The 15,275-nt window shown below is 46.8% G+C and overlaps 1 protein-coding gene across 3 annotated transcripts in view; it reads right to left on the bottom strand.

Annotated features, from left to right (window-relative positions):
- The window catches only part of Mfsd6 (major facilitator superfamily domain containing 6), a 67,697-nt gene extending 54,866 nt beyond the window's left edge, over positions 1-12,831 (bottom strand). The window contains exon 1 of one of the 3 annotated variants that reach the window (XM_087902408.1): positions 12,690-12,831. The gene's annotated coding sequence lies outside the window, so the exon portion shown is untranslated. Of the gene's footprint in view, positions 1-12,384; positions 12,521-12,689 lie in introns of those variants that run through there. The other 2 variants (XM_087902406.1, XM_087902407.1) reach the window with 2 other exon arrangements.
- Positions 12,832-15,275: the final 2,444 nt, after the last annotated feature.

Raw genomic sequence — 15,275 nt, 5'->3', positions numbered from 1 at the left:
CTCCTTTCCGAGGCATTGTGACGTTGAGGGCTGAGCCAAGCTAAGGGACAATGCCCATCCTCACATTTCCAGCTGGGCCCTCCAGGCTCTCAGCATCTATGCCCTGGCTCCCAGAGCTGCACAACACTGCATAGGAATCGAGTCTCCTCCCACCCCAGCATTCCTGGAAAGTCCTTCCCAGACCCTGACCAAAACCTGTCTGTGAGAAGACAAACAGATCCCTAACGTGTGCTTGCTCCGCCAGGGTGATGTAGTCACCCGCTAATTAGCAGCAGAGCGCCTGGTCGCCTTCACTATCGCTAACCACAGCACAGCGCCGGTCATGGCTTCGTGACGTTTAACTCAGTCTCCACCACAGCTTCCCAGAGTGCACGTGACCACTTTCCTACAGTGGATAAGGAAACCGAAGCACAGCAGCCAGCCTGCCCCAGCTCAAGCCCAGAACCAACTGAAGAGATGGATCTAATTTCAGATAGTCTGTGATCTTACTGGGTGCTCCTTTTAGATGCATTGTGCAGCTATTCAGTAAGGGGCCAAAGGCATGTTCTTGCCTCAAACTCATGTTTTGGAGTAGGTAAGGTAAGCCTTAAACTCGGGAAACATTAAATAATGTAAAGAGTTAAGAGGCATTAGAGATCACTAATGAAATAGAAGCAACATCATACTGCGTAATGAATAAGCAATAACAAACTACCTAACCTGAATAAAGAGTTCATGCTTCAGACGGGAGTTTGCAAGAAAATGAAGGCTTTGCAATGTACTCTTACTTGCAGATTGCATGATTCTATATATCGGTGATGCCAAAGACACCAGCAGAAAACTCTGAGGTCTGAGAAATGGTGGCAGGAGACAAACATCAACACTCAAATACCAGCAGATTTCCTACATACCAACAACAAACATGGAGGAAAATTATCAGGGAGCGGTGAGATGGCTCAATTGGGAGGGTACTTGCTCTCCAGGCCTGATGGCTTATGTTTGATCCTGGAATCCATGTGAAGAGAGAGAAGAGCCCACCCACTTCCAAGAGTTATCCACTGACTTCCACTGTATCCATGGCATGCATGGCCCATTCCTACATCAAGCACACACATTTTTTTAAAAAATACCGTTTTAAGATTTCATTTATTTTCATTGTGTGTGTATGAGTGTCTGTCTGGATAGGTGCACATTCATGCAGCCTGCATCCAGGTCAGAAAACAGTGCCAGATCCCCTGCGAGTGGAGCACCAATGTTGGTGCAAGGACTTGAACTCTTGTCTTCTGGAACAGTGCCCAGTGTCTTAACTGCTGAGCCCTCTCTCCAGCCCCACAAACAAATGTTTTTAAGAATTAAAAGAAAGCAATCGGGGAAACAACCATATTTACAACTGAAAACTTTGAAACACTGGGGAGAGAAACTAAAGATACTATAAGGACCTCTCATGATTGCAGACTGGATGAATTAACATTGTCAAGGCACTAAGGCTATGGACGGCAATGTAAAGTCAATGCAGTCCCTACACAGACCCCAAGGCCATTCTTCGCAGAAATAGGAAGATTTCTTAAAAACTAAGACGGAAACGCAAAAAAGCCCAGAAATCAAAGCAATCCTGGACTCAAAGAACCACCCCGGAGGCATCAACTTACCTAATTTTGTTATACTGCAGAACTATAGTGTTAAAAACAGCATGGTACTGGCACTCGTGGACGGACACACACACACACACACACACACACACACACACGCACACACGCACACAACCAGACACACAGAGCAATGGAATGGAATGTAGGGCTCAGGGATTATCCACACAACTACAGTCACCTGCGTGTTGACAAAGATACAGGATAGTGCTGAGAACACAGACTATCTAGACCCAGAAGAATCGAACTGGATCCTTCCCTCACTGTGAACGACAATCAGCTACAAGAGGAGCAAAGGACCTGAAACTTAACTGTTGAAGGGAGAGCAACACAAGACAGAGGCACGAAAGGGGACTTTGTAGACATGGATCGTAGTTACTACCACCGATTAGCAAATGGAGTCTTGTGGAACTGCAAAGCATCTGCACCACAGAGCAAGCAGGAGGTGTGAAAGGCTGCCAGGGGAACAGTCTTCTCTATTATAGATCTGACACCAAAACCTGGATCTAGAAACAACTCAAAACCCTAAAAAAAGAACTCCAACAATCCAATCAATCAACAGGCAAATGAAAAGAGTGAATAGTATGACCAATAAATAATGAAAAATATTTAGTGATCAGATAATATCGTAAGTTAAAACCAGGTATGAGTCCATTTTCCCCTACCCAGCATGGCAGTCATTAAGAAAACAAACGAAGAGAGGCGAGGGGCATACACCTTTAACCCCAGCACACAGAAGGCGGATGCAGGCAGACTTCTGTGAGCCTGAGGCCAGTCTGCTCTGCATACAAAGTTTCAGGACAGCCTGCCTCCAAAAACAAACAGCAAATGCTAGGAAGGATATGGGCGTCCTGCTGGTGGGGTATAAACTAGTCAGCTACAGTGGAAATCAGTAAGGAGGTTCGCCATAACACTGTAGCTAGCTCTACCACATGGCCTAACTCTATATACCACTCAGCATCAGTTGCAATAGCTAAGCAGGGGAACCAACTGAGGTGCCCATCCCAAAGGAAGGGATGGAAAACGTATGGGAAAAATACCCGAGGAAAAGGTATTCAGTCATAAAGGAGGATGGCGTTACATCATTTGCAGAAAAATGGGCTCAGCAGAGATAATCATATGACGTAAAGTAAGTCAGTCTCAGCCGGGTGGTGGTGGCGCACGCCTTTAATTCCAGCACTCGGGGGGCAGAGGCAGGCGGATCTCTGAGTTTGAGGCCAGCCTGGTCTACAAGAGCTAGTTCCAGGAAGTCTCCAAAACCTACAGAGGAAACCCTGTCTCGAAAAACAACAACAACAACAACAAAAACTAAGTCAGTCTCTGAGAGACAACTACCATGTCTTCTCTTTGGGGCTCCTACATTTTATATAGATACGTAAAACTGTATGCGTACATATGACATAAAAGCATTAACTGAAGTGTCAGGGGGAGGAGAGTAGCATGTGGGAGCGGAAAGAAGCAAGAAGGGAAGGCACAGGGGTTTAGGAGGGGACATGGTCAAAATACATTATGTGTAATATTTACATAAAATATCCCATGTCACACAGGACCGTGCTCAATGACTATACATGCATGCACATCCACATATACATTCACATGCACACACAATACACATGTGCATACACATGCACACACATATACACATACAGTACACGTGTGCATACACATGCATACACAAAAATAAACATACACACTCATACACATACATGCATACATACGCATATACACACATGCACACATGCATACACTCACTCGAGCACACACACACGCACAACAAAGGAGCATATCAGACGAAGAAAAAGGAAGAAAATGAGAGACTTAAATGGAACCTTGAAAGACAGGGATTATCTCAGGCAGAGGTGAGACTAAGATTGAACCTTGAACGATAGTTAAGGCTTATCTCAGGCAAAGGTGAGAGAGAAAAGTTCCGGGATAGGAAAGGAATGGAAGCCCAGGTTCCTTATAGAATTTACAGCAGGGCTATGGAGTATGTGAAGCTGCCAACTAGGACAGATTACAGAACGCTTGAATACCAGACTGAAGGTCAATACAGCACAAAACACAGTACTAAAGACTGAAAAGATGACATCCTTTCTTCACTTTCAATCTAACAGGTATACACTGAGCACCAACCAGCAGGTGGACAAGTGGACAGGCACTTTGGGGCCCACGGTTTACACAGTGGAAACCGTATAGTCCCTGCTTTCCAGTCCAGTAGAGAGAGAGACAGAGCACTCCCTGTCCCAACACACTGCTTCAAATGCGAAGGCAGGTGCAGGCCCGCAGGTGAAGCCCCGTGAGGGAGCTTCTCGATGAAGCTGAAACAGGCGCAAAGTCATTCAGGAGAAGGGCAGGGATTCTGATCCCGGGGACCTAAGACGGGCTGGAACTAAAATCACAGCCATCAAAGCCCCAGGAAAGTTTTAACTTTCCAAAGTTTCAGTCTCTCCCGCTACAAGGGAACAAGGGGAGTCGCGGGAGTGAGATGGTGCGCACTAGACCTTAGCTCTCTGTGCCGGGGATAGGCAGGAACATGCGGGGCTTCCCTAGGCAGAGAGCAAGGGCCAGCCTCTACTGGAATGAGGCAGGGAGTAGAAAGGCCACACTGGGACTTTGCAAACATTCTACCATCTGAACTTTTATTTCAGCAGGGTCTTATGACTGAGTAGGATCTAAAGGATAATGCTAGGACGTTTTAGGACTAAGGGTAGTTTGTAAACTGTGTCCGATGCAGCCGTTGTTAGCGCAAGGAAGCGGATTTATCCTTCCTCCATTTAATTTCCACACACACAGTTCGCAAGCCTGAGCTAATACATGATTTACTGGCAATACCACTTGCTGTCTTTCCACGGCTCTCCTCGCTACCCACAAGACTACAGACACAGTAGAAAGCGACCTCCTACGTCACATACTGTCTTTTATGTCTGTCACTTGGCTATTCCCAGTGGCGATATAGGCTCTTCGTGTTCCTTAAGGTTTGTGATCGGAGATTAAGTTTACAAAACAGCACAGGACAATCCCAGCTATCCCAGCTTTGATAAGATGATGTCTCTTTAACCCTCCTTTGCGTCTTGGTAAGACGAGGATGAAAACACCAACACAAGCCAACCAGAGGGTTTTAGGACTTAACTGAAAAATGCGTGGAAGCAACAATTTTTTCATTCAGAAGCAACCATTAGTAGTGGCGGAGTGGCCGCTACAGTTTTAGCCCATGATAGTCTATCGACTTCTCAGTCATTCTAAACGTAGTCTTCTCAAATGGACATTCTAGGTCTGCCTGGTAGCCCCCATGAACTAGGCTGATATTTTACCCATGATGCTCACAGAGTGCTCCGTCAGCTTCCACGTCCACGGCCGAGAAGGTGGCAATGGGGTTCTGGCTCTCAGAGAACACCCTTGAATTACAGACTGGAAGAAGACACGTCTTCTGGCCAAAAACAGCTGCTCATTTGAAAGGAAGCAGCTGGCATATTTGTACCATCACAAATCTGAAAGCAAGCGCTCGAAATCCTTAACAGTTCTCTCCGGTCTGCTAAGAGGACAACGGGAGGAGATAAACAGCCACGTAATTTTTGCTTTACAGGGAGAAACAAATATCAGTTAAAAAGAAATTACAGTTCGGGTCCTTCAGGTCGTCAAACGGATCCCCGACTATGCATTTTAGGCGTCTGGCTGAGTCTGGGTGTAGGTATCTTAGGATAATTTGGAATATAAATTTGAAGCTGGAATCTCAGCGCCTTCTTTCAAATAAGTATCTCCTTGTAAAACAAGCCTGACAGGAAGGCCAAGAGATGATCACAAGAGAGATGAAGAACCTTTTAAAGGAAACATATTTCTATTTTTCCCGTTTCTCCTATGGAAAAATGCAGTAGGTGCTCGAGAGAAATCACGGGTCACTGAGCCTGTGTGTTTATTTGTTAATAAGAAATACAATGTAGCGACTTAGAGGAATCCCGGGGCTTTTGTAAAGGAGAAGCAAATTGTATTGATCCCTTCCTCAGCCACAATCACCAGCCAGGTGGCAATGGCCTTGTTTGTGGAGCGCCACCCAAGCGAATAGGCAGAGGTGGCAATAGCCACTGTCCTGACGCTTAGAAACCATTTCCTCAAGGAAATAACATTACAAATAGGAGTGCCCAGGTTACTCAGCTAACAGTGCTAAGGACCAGGATGATAGAGCAGGCAGTGTTTAGAGGTGTTTAAAGGGAAATCCTTTGCCCTTTATAGGCCAGGGTGCCAGCAATGCATCTCACCAAGGCCAGCTCCCAGCCTCGGGATTCTACTGAGCCCCTCAGCACGGCCCCAGGGAACTCCACCACTCGCCTCCTCCAAGTACCACTGTTATGATCTGAGGTCTCTGGAAGCCTTAATCAAATGTGTCAAACACTGGTGGTGATGGTGGCCAGGGTGGGGGGAGGTTCTGGGAATTTGGTGGCTTCAGTCCCCCCTCCCATTTCCCATTTCCTCATAGCAACAGAACTGGTAGGCGGGGAGGAGGCGGGGAGGACAGGGAGGATGAGCTTGACCCCCACCTCCAGTCAAAGGCTAACTGCTCATTTGGCAGCTGCCTCTATTCACACTACAGTCCCAATGACTGACTAAAAGTTTGGTTGTCAGTAAACCGGAAATAAAAATGACTTTAAAAACCTCTTATGGAAATCGAAAAGGATTTTTAGGAGTTAGAATTGAGGCGATTGTTTATTGCTTTATAGAAGATTTTCCTTTAATAAATAATCGCTGATTATACCACTGAGATAATTTACATAAAATGAAAGTTTTGAAAAAGACAAAGTCCTGCCCTGTCTGAGTGACTGACAGGTTGCTTTGGAAGGCTGGCTAAATGAATTCTTTCAGCCAGAGTTGCACAAGGAGTTCCCGGCCCAATATTCTCAGAAAAGGAAAAAGTCAATATAAACATGGTAGAAATATGGATCCAAGAGCACACACACAAAAAAAAACTATCAACACTGGAAAGTAAAAACAAGGTCAGGTACAGTCGCATAACCACTCATGGAGCTATGTTAGGATTAGACTAACAGTATATATGTACACTGGATTCTTAATAAGTGATTATTCATTAAAAGACTGATGTCATCATGTGGCTACTGGTATCAGATGCAGAATGTGAGGGTTTAAAGAAAGCACGTCTCTCCACAGGAAGAGACATGATACCTGAAGCACTTGCTTCGGATACACCTTTGGGAAAATTATAATTTAACCAGATTACAGATATTAGGATTTAAATTCTTCTATGCCCATGAACTTATTACCAATCCTTTTTAGTTGAGTCTACTAACTACATTATTAGTATAGTTAATTTATTTATATATTAAGTATAATTATACTATATACGTATAGTATATTTATGTAGTCTAAAAGAAGTGTGTCTGCCCTGAGCACATTCCACATGACATTTAAAATTGTCTAGCCGCTTCTTGTGCTGGTCAAGTTCTGATCATTGAGAAGGATCGCATGCTATCAATTTTAATGATCCAATAACCTACAGCAAGAGTTTATTACTTAGCGTGCTAAAGGGAAGAAGTTTGAATATATAATCCTAGCAGTACCTTGTGAAATGCTGGTGAAGATGAGAATTGACGAGCATTCTCATTCACCATAAACAGAAGTGTAGATTTTCTGGAAAAGATTTTCAGTGGAGACAATGCAATGGTTTGCACAGTAAGCAATGAAAAGTAGGAATAAATTAGGGTGTAAGGGAAATTAGAATCATATACCCACATCATGGGAAAACATAACTTAAAGCATAACATATGCAAACAAACAACAAACAAAACAGAACAAACCCTATGTACCATGTCAGTTTTTAATCTATAAATCTGTGGTCTTCACATACGATGTATTTTAGGATGAGACTTGAAGAAGAAACACGGAATCGTTATAAGCGTTATCTATGGGTGATGAAATCAGGCCTCAAAGGGCTGCTTCCCCTTACAGTGGCTAGATTATTCTTTAATGAACATTTACCACTTTTCAAATACATTTGCTTTGCTTTAAATACAAGGCATCTAAGTGACACCTGGGGTACCCCTGATCCTAGAGATGGCAGACAATCATAGGGACTTGCCAAACTGATGTTTATTGCTCAGAGATGCCTTATGCCACCTGAAAAAAAAAAAACATTCAAAGGGCCCATCCCAAGGGCTTTGCACTTGGAGAAGATCTTACACCATTAATGCGGAGCATCATAACTTGGAAAATAGTGTGTGTGTTCTTTTTTCAAGTATGAAAATAAAGTCTAGTCATTAACCTCCTGTAACAAAGGTGACTTTCAGGCACATCTGTCCACTAACACAGTGCAGACGTCATTGTGGAAAAGCTAAAGAGTCACTCACTGTCCAACAGCCTAGGAACTTGAGCCTCAGGTTCAAACCATGTTTGCAGTGAACTCTTTAGAGGCATAGACAGTAGGGTTGCCACGTTATTTGCTCCAGATTTCTGGGTTCAGTGTGGGGAATTTGTGCTTTGCTGTGTGAGAGCAAGCTTCTCTGTCCTGGGCCCAACCTAGGGTGCTGAGCTGAACACATGGAGAGCTAAAGGGACCCAACCGAAGAGTGGAGGGAACACACAGGAGGGAACCAGTCCAGACTCGTCACTCACTTTCCCTTGGCATGGCTCACCCACAAATCAGGCTAGTCCAGGCAGCAGCAGTTCCTCTTTCTAGTTCTCGTTTGTCTCCCCATCAAAGCCACAGCAGCCTCCCTCTGGCCACAGCTGACTCATGGGGTTCCCAGCCTCCCTCCCATTCTCCTGTCTCACTCTGCAGCTCAGACAGCTCAAAATACTTTTATGCATTTCTTCCACCATTCAAAGTTGGGTTCCCCTGTTTTCTAATTACAGATATTCCCGGAATTATTCTCCCGTCTGGAACACACTCAGAGGAAATGGCAAGGAAACTATCCCTGCCTCCTCTTTCACTCCCTTTCACATCTCCTGAACATGGCTCTTCTAGTAGATTGCATCTTCCATCTTTGCTCCATGATTTCAGCCTACCCCACCCCATCCTAAAATGCAGCAGAGCCACCAGCTGTAAGCAACAGCACACTCTTTTCCTTACTGCCAAAGCTGGACATGCTCTTAGCTCCATCAGCACCACCTACAGCTCAGCCACGCCTACATTTTACTGAACCAAAGCAGAAGGCTATGTGGACGACACACAGCAGGCTATACAGGTTTAGCTCTTATTGGGCGAAGCCAGGGATGTGCGCGCACACACACACACATCTCTCTCTCTCTCTCACACACACACACACACACAGAAAAAGAGAGACTTTAGAGATACAAAGTAGTAATTAGCAGTGTAATATCTATAGCAGACACAAACTCAAGGCTTGGGTTCAACATTTTAAATATTTCTTTTGGTCTTCTTTTTTTTTTTTTTTTTTTGGCCTTTGCACCAACAAATCAAACCTCATTTGCCACAGCAAAGGACTCTGCTAGTGCCCAAAAGTCAAATGAATTGAGACTATGCCGTTTTCCAAAATAATGCACATCTTTCAGATACAGAGGCCCAATCAGCCCCAAAGAAAGTGCAGTGTATCAATGAGTCTAAATATCGGATAACCTGCTAGTCAGGAGTCAAGGAAACGGGCAAGACGCACAAAAGTTGTGTTCACACACTGAAGGCCCGGACACTGAATACCCAGACAGCCAACTCTGGTTAATGAAACAAGGAGGAGTTACAAACCCAAAGGGAATGTCCCAGGTGGAGCCCCTGGGGTGTGTTTACTGCCGCAAATTCACATCACAACCTAAAAGTACTGTGCCCGAGGAAATGCCATGAACGGTCCACCTAAGGACGAAAGTTTTACCCAAACTGGCCTTAACCAGGGTGGTTCTTTGCGCTTGGTCACCCCCGACATCAGGCAGACTTCTTTCTGCCTGAGACACAATGAAAATCTTAATGAAATGCTACACGATGCCTAAAACAGTCAGCAAAGCAACTTTACAAGAAGCTCCCCTGCCAGGCTGCATTATAGCAACATTGCATTCTAATGAACCAAGATCGTTCAGATCTTCTTCACACAGAAAGCATAAGAGAATGGGTATGTCTTCTTGTATCTGAAGAGTGACTGGATCTTGCTTTGGATTTCTAATTCTCAGCAGGAAAACGCTTTGGCTTTTAAGAATTCTATACATCAAGTAATACAAGAGTAGGGAGACTTGTGGGGCTGCATTAGTGTTACCAAATACACAGCGTGCGTCAGGCTAAACTGGATGATGGCTTGCTATTCCTGAAATGGCACTGTGTGAACCTGAAGGCCTCTCTGATGTCATCTTTTCCTGAGGGGACACAGCAGGCAAGCTGACTCTTCCCATCAACCTATTCACTCCACCAAGAGAGAAAACAAAAGTGTAGTCCCAAGCAAGACCTGGCTGAAAGGAATTCTGACATGCCAGTGTGATGCACCAAAGCATTCTCCTTGCATGAAAGCCAGCAAGTTGTAAGACTATGCCACAGCCAATGTTGGAAAGGGGCAGTTGGCCACCCTCAGAACATCTCTACCCCTGACATCATCTTTCTTTCCTAAAACCACTGTATGTGACGGCTAGATGCATCCAGTCTGCAGTTAGATATAGCTAGTCTTCTCTTAGGTGAATTATTTCCCTTCTTATTTCCCCCTTTTTGTTTATACAACAAAAGAGCATGTGCTTTTTCCAATTGTTAACCCATGTTTCACTTTCTAATGTCAAAAGAAAAAAGTACCACTTTATCTCTGCCCCTGCCACTTTAAGGCAGCTACACTCAACAGTTTGAGGCCAAGGAATCCCATATGTGCCAATACTGATGTTTCAGTAAATGAATATAAACCTGGTCCGCAATCTGCCTTTTCACTTGATATGCTTCGAGTTTTCTTACGCCAACACACACCAGCGCAGCTAGCAGGCACAGGCATCACATTTCTCGATTTCCCTACTGGACGAACTCTAAAGATTTGCTGAAGATCAGAACTAAACTTAAAGAACCTATTGATCTAATACTCAATTCATCTTTGGCAATAAGGTTCATCACTCCCTGGGAATTCGAAAGCGGTAAGAATAAATGGGGAAAACACTATAGATTTACTAACTTATATGCATTATCAAGACGTAGATTGTTCTGTATGGGTAAATGGTACCATGTTTAATACACATATGTTGAAAGAAGATTTACTTTTAAAGGCAAGTAGCAAAAGAAAGCAGCCAGGTAGAGGGTGACACTTCATAGATCCTGAGCAGGGAGGGACACCATGTGGAAATTTCCTAAGCTTTGGGGCCAGAAGCACGGGCCAAATCTAACTCCACCTCTTATTGAGTATGTGGTTGGCCTAAGTTGCATAACTTCTCTGAGCTTCCCTTTCATGGTGCATATAAATTAGGGATCAGACACCAGCACAGAGATTTGGAAATTAACTCTTCAGGGTGGTAGCTTTAAAAAGAATAACTATTGATAATGCAGAAGATATATATCTATATATCTATATATACATATATATGCGCACATGCATGTATATACACATGTGTATATATATACACACATGTGTGCGAATGCATGTGTGTGTCCGTCCATGTGTGTGTGTGTGTGTGTGTGTGTATGGTGGACAGAATTGGTGCTCCAATATCCACACCACCAAACATGCGCTATTTGGTCCTGTTTAATCTCCGTTTTAAGCAGCCTTCTTGTTTTATATTTCCCTTTATAGAGAGACGGCCTGGGGAATAAGTGACTGTAAAATACTTAATAGTTTTAATTCATTATAGAAATTAGACTCTCTTTACTCCTCAAGTGTGTCTTGCACTGAGCTCATTAACAATGTTTCAACTTTTTCCTAAGTAACCTGTGAAAAGGGCCATTCGCCCTTCCTCATCACTAACTGAGAAATCTTCCACAGATACCAATGACAAGCCGCTTTGAGTGTCAGAGCCAAGCCTTCCAATGCAGAGGATTCTATCCTCCCCGCTTTCTTCAGAAGACCATCAATAATGCATACACCTTTAGCTGGCTAGCGCCGGCTCTGAGGGAAGCGATGTTCTGCACAATATACAGACCTGCCAAACGTTCACCTGCTTTCACTCATAAACTGGAGGCTACCTGCTTTCAACACCATCTAATATCACACTACAACATGGTGAACTTTCAGAAAAGTCAAAGGAAATGTGGCTGCTATACTATCCATCCATCTTCTTTCCCCCTGGGAGAAACCTGCGGCCCGGAATGATGTAACAACCCAAGAACACAAAACTATGTTGACGCCAGTTGGGAGTTGAACTTCAACTCCAGGCAAGATTATTTCTACATTTCTACGACGGATCGGCAGATACGTTCCAGTGGATGTAGAAGTACGTATTCAATGTTTTAGGATGAAAGGAAATGTTTCTGGTTTCGCAGGCATGTGGGAAAAGCAAAAGGCACAGCGAGTCAGACTCAAGGGTAATAACCCACGGTCAAGACCATGTAGATGGGGTACAGAGAGGGGGAGGGGCCACATATGAATTCTTCACCCTCCTAAGACGGAAATGTATCTGGTAACCTCCGTTTAGGAAGGGACTTATGCCCAAGCCGAAGCTAGGCAGCACGCACGACGCGGGCATTTCTCCTAGGAAGGAAGCAGCCCCGGGAAGAGGTGTGAGCCCCCCCCACACACACCGTGTTGTACCCGTGGGAGGCAGACAATCAGTTTCCTCCTGTCACTCAGGGGCCAGGTCCCTGTCACCGGCCGTGGGGACACTGTCGCCTCCCCCCTCTCCCGGGGATGTTTACCTCCAGGGCAACAGTGGGGCCGGGCTGAGACGAGCCTGGGGACTCGAGAGGCCCACCCGCGCCCCCACCTTCTGCTGCAGCTGGGGCGGCGGGCAAGGGCTCCCGGGCAGCGCCTTTGTTTTCCCGACTCCAATTACGTTTGCGGAAGTGCTGCCAGCGCGGGGGACGCCGCGCCGCTGCCCTGCACCCCGAGGATGACAGGCGGCGCCCGGGCAGCGGGCGGAGGCTCGGGAGCCGGGCGGCGCCCACCCCGTAGCAGGTGCACGGCGGAGGCTCGGGAGCCCGGGTGGCACCAGCCCACTCACCTGGCGGCGCTCAGCTGCTCGGGGCGCGGGGAGCCCTGTCCCCGGGGTGCGAGGCGGCGGCTCGGAGCGCCGGGGCGGCGGCGGCGGGCGGGCCAGAGCTCAGCATGTCGGTCGGGCGGCTCGCTCCGGTCCCGGGGCTGCAGAGGCGGGCGGGCGGGCGCGGCGGCTGGACGCGAGCCGGGTGGGGCGAGCGACGGCGGTGGCCTGGCGCAGCCGCCGCGCGACCTTCTGTCCGCTCCTCCTCCCGCTCGGGTCCTGGGCCCGGCCTTGCCGCCGCCGCTGCCTTCGCTCGCGACCGGCTGGACCCGTTTCAGGGCTGAGCTGGAGGACCGGGCGCCAGGTGCAGCGCTCCGCCTCCTGCGGCGGCGGATGCGTCGGCCGCCTCCTCCCCGGCCTCCCGCCCTCTGGGGCCGCCCCGAGGGACCCAGGATCCAGCCCCGCTAAGGTGGCACGTCCCCGAACGGGGATAGAGGAAAGTGGGCGATGTCCCATCCCTCTCCATCCTCATCCCACCACACCCAACAGCTCCTGCTGAGCCGCGTTCTGCTCCCCATCATTGGATAGGCGCGGGGTGTTGGGGGGGGGGAACTTGAGGCCCAAAGTACATGACCACCTGGCCTAGGAATGGTGACGGCTGTCAGTTCGCAAGCATTTAATAGGTGCCCCCACTCAAAGCAATCGCCACCGATGAGATGCATGATCTCTGGGTCGAGGCACAGCCTAGGTGGACTGTCCTCTGATGACCCTGCAGAGAAGGGTTAGGAAGGAAGGAAGGCGAGGCTCCAAGAGCTCCTGGAACCCGGGCACAGCTAAGCCACCCTTAGCCAGCAGCTGAACACGTGGCACCTTGCTGAAGAGATGACCTAACCGCAGGTGTCACGCTCAGAATTAAGTTGTATCATTGGTTAAACACGGGAAGCTAGTAGAACGGGTTGTATACAAGTTTCATTTGGTAGGTGTATATGCCTGCCTGTGATGGTGTTTAGAACATTCCAGAGCCTGCTCACACAAAGCCAGGACCGACGGCAGCTCACATTTAGGAACGTTGATTTCTTATATGTGAAGCAAGGTTCACACACCATCTAATCCTATAGATGTAAGCAATGTTAATCTGAACAAAATAAAGGTTAAAAAGTTAGCATAACTGGATTCAAAATTACTAACAAGAGGAAGAAAATCCAGGCTCTGTAGTCCTGAGATGTGACTGAAGAGATTTTCATAGGCCCTGAAGCTTCAAATGTGGAGTCCTCTTTAGGAAAAACTATAAATACACGGGTGCTGGATACCCACCCCGGCCCCATTGTCCAGGGTCAGCTCCTGTGGTCAGCCCACCAGCCTCATGATAAAATCCACTTGAAATGTTGAGACACAGGAGTTAAACAAAGATGGTGCCTGCCAGGGTTTCAGAGGGAAATTATAAAATGATAATAATGTGTTTATGGGGTAGGGCAGATCTGCTCTGATATGGCCTGGAGACACCCGGGCCCCTCGGCACTCTGTGGAAGTGGATACCATGAAGGACCTAGGTGGACTGCCACGTGAGACTTATCAGTCTCCTGATCTGTCCAGCCATTAAAGAAGCAACTAGGAAGACAGGAAGGGAAGGGGGGAGGGAGGAAGGAAGAGAGAGAAAGCAAGCAGGTAAGCAGGCAAGCAACCTGGCCACAGATCTGACTGCAGCCGGTCCTCTGCTGTGTGAGCGGAGAGGCAGGGAGTAGAAATGAGAAGGGGCGCGCGTGCGTGATCCACCAGAGCAGCCCCAGACTGAAGAGTGAGACCAAGCCATTCTGAAATGGAAGCTGCAGTTTCCGGTTCAGTAGGATGAGTCTTGAGGGCCTCCACCCGAGAAAGTACTGTTGAACCGACCTTGTAAGAGCAGAGGTTTGCTTTTTGTTTTTCCTGGCAGCCACAATGCTTTTACCAGTTTTTACGGTGTCTCCCGGGTCATATTTAAATTTCTTAATTTTTAGATAATATATATTAATATATAAATGCATATTTATATATAAATATAATATTCTTAACCATTTAATAATATAAAAAATCAATTAAAAACCACAAAATGCGTGATGCAAAAGTGATCCGCCACTGCAAACCCGGTCACACAGACTTTCGTGGAGGAACCAGTCTGTGGGGTGTGAGAAATTAGCCTCCAAACACATAGCCAGATAGGCTGACCCAGAGACCATCCCCCAGAAAGACTAGGAAAGACAAGCTAGTTAAATCACCTGGCAAAAAGCCAGAGCAAGGGACCAGGCTAACACTCTAGTACAAACAGGTGGAGGGTTTCACACATAGTCTCCCCGTCTCGGCTGCGCCATTCTTCCCCAGCTAGATAGGCATAGTGCTGCTGACCAGAGGTGAGGCTGTACCAGGGAGACTGGTAGACGGTAGATGGGAACCAGATATGGCACGTGCTTGCCCCACTGACTGAAGGAGCAGCCAGTCCCTGGCTACCGTTGTAGCTGCCAAGATAGTGCCCAAGTGGCTGTGGATTTTGTCCACGTTCCTAAGACAGAAGAGTGCAGTTTTCATGCATGTTGCCAGTGGGTGATCATGTCAAGACGTCCTGACTATTGCTGCCTT

Source organism: Myodes glareolus, chromosome 27, assembly GCF_982192425.1.
Source record: "Myodes glareolus chromosome 27, mMyoGla1.1, whole genome shotgun sequence".
Taxonomy (NCBI): Eukaryota; Metazoa; Chordata; class Mammalia; order Rodentia; family Cricetidae; genus Myodes; species Myodes glareolus.
Note: the sequence above shows the minus strand (reverse complement) of the source record. Positions and strands in the feature narration are given on the sequence as shown.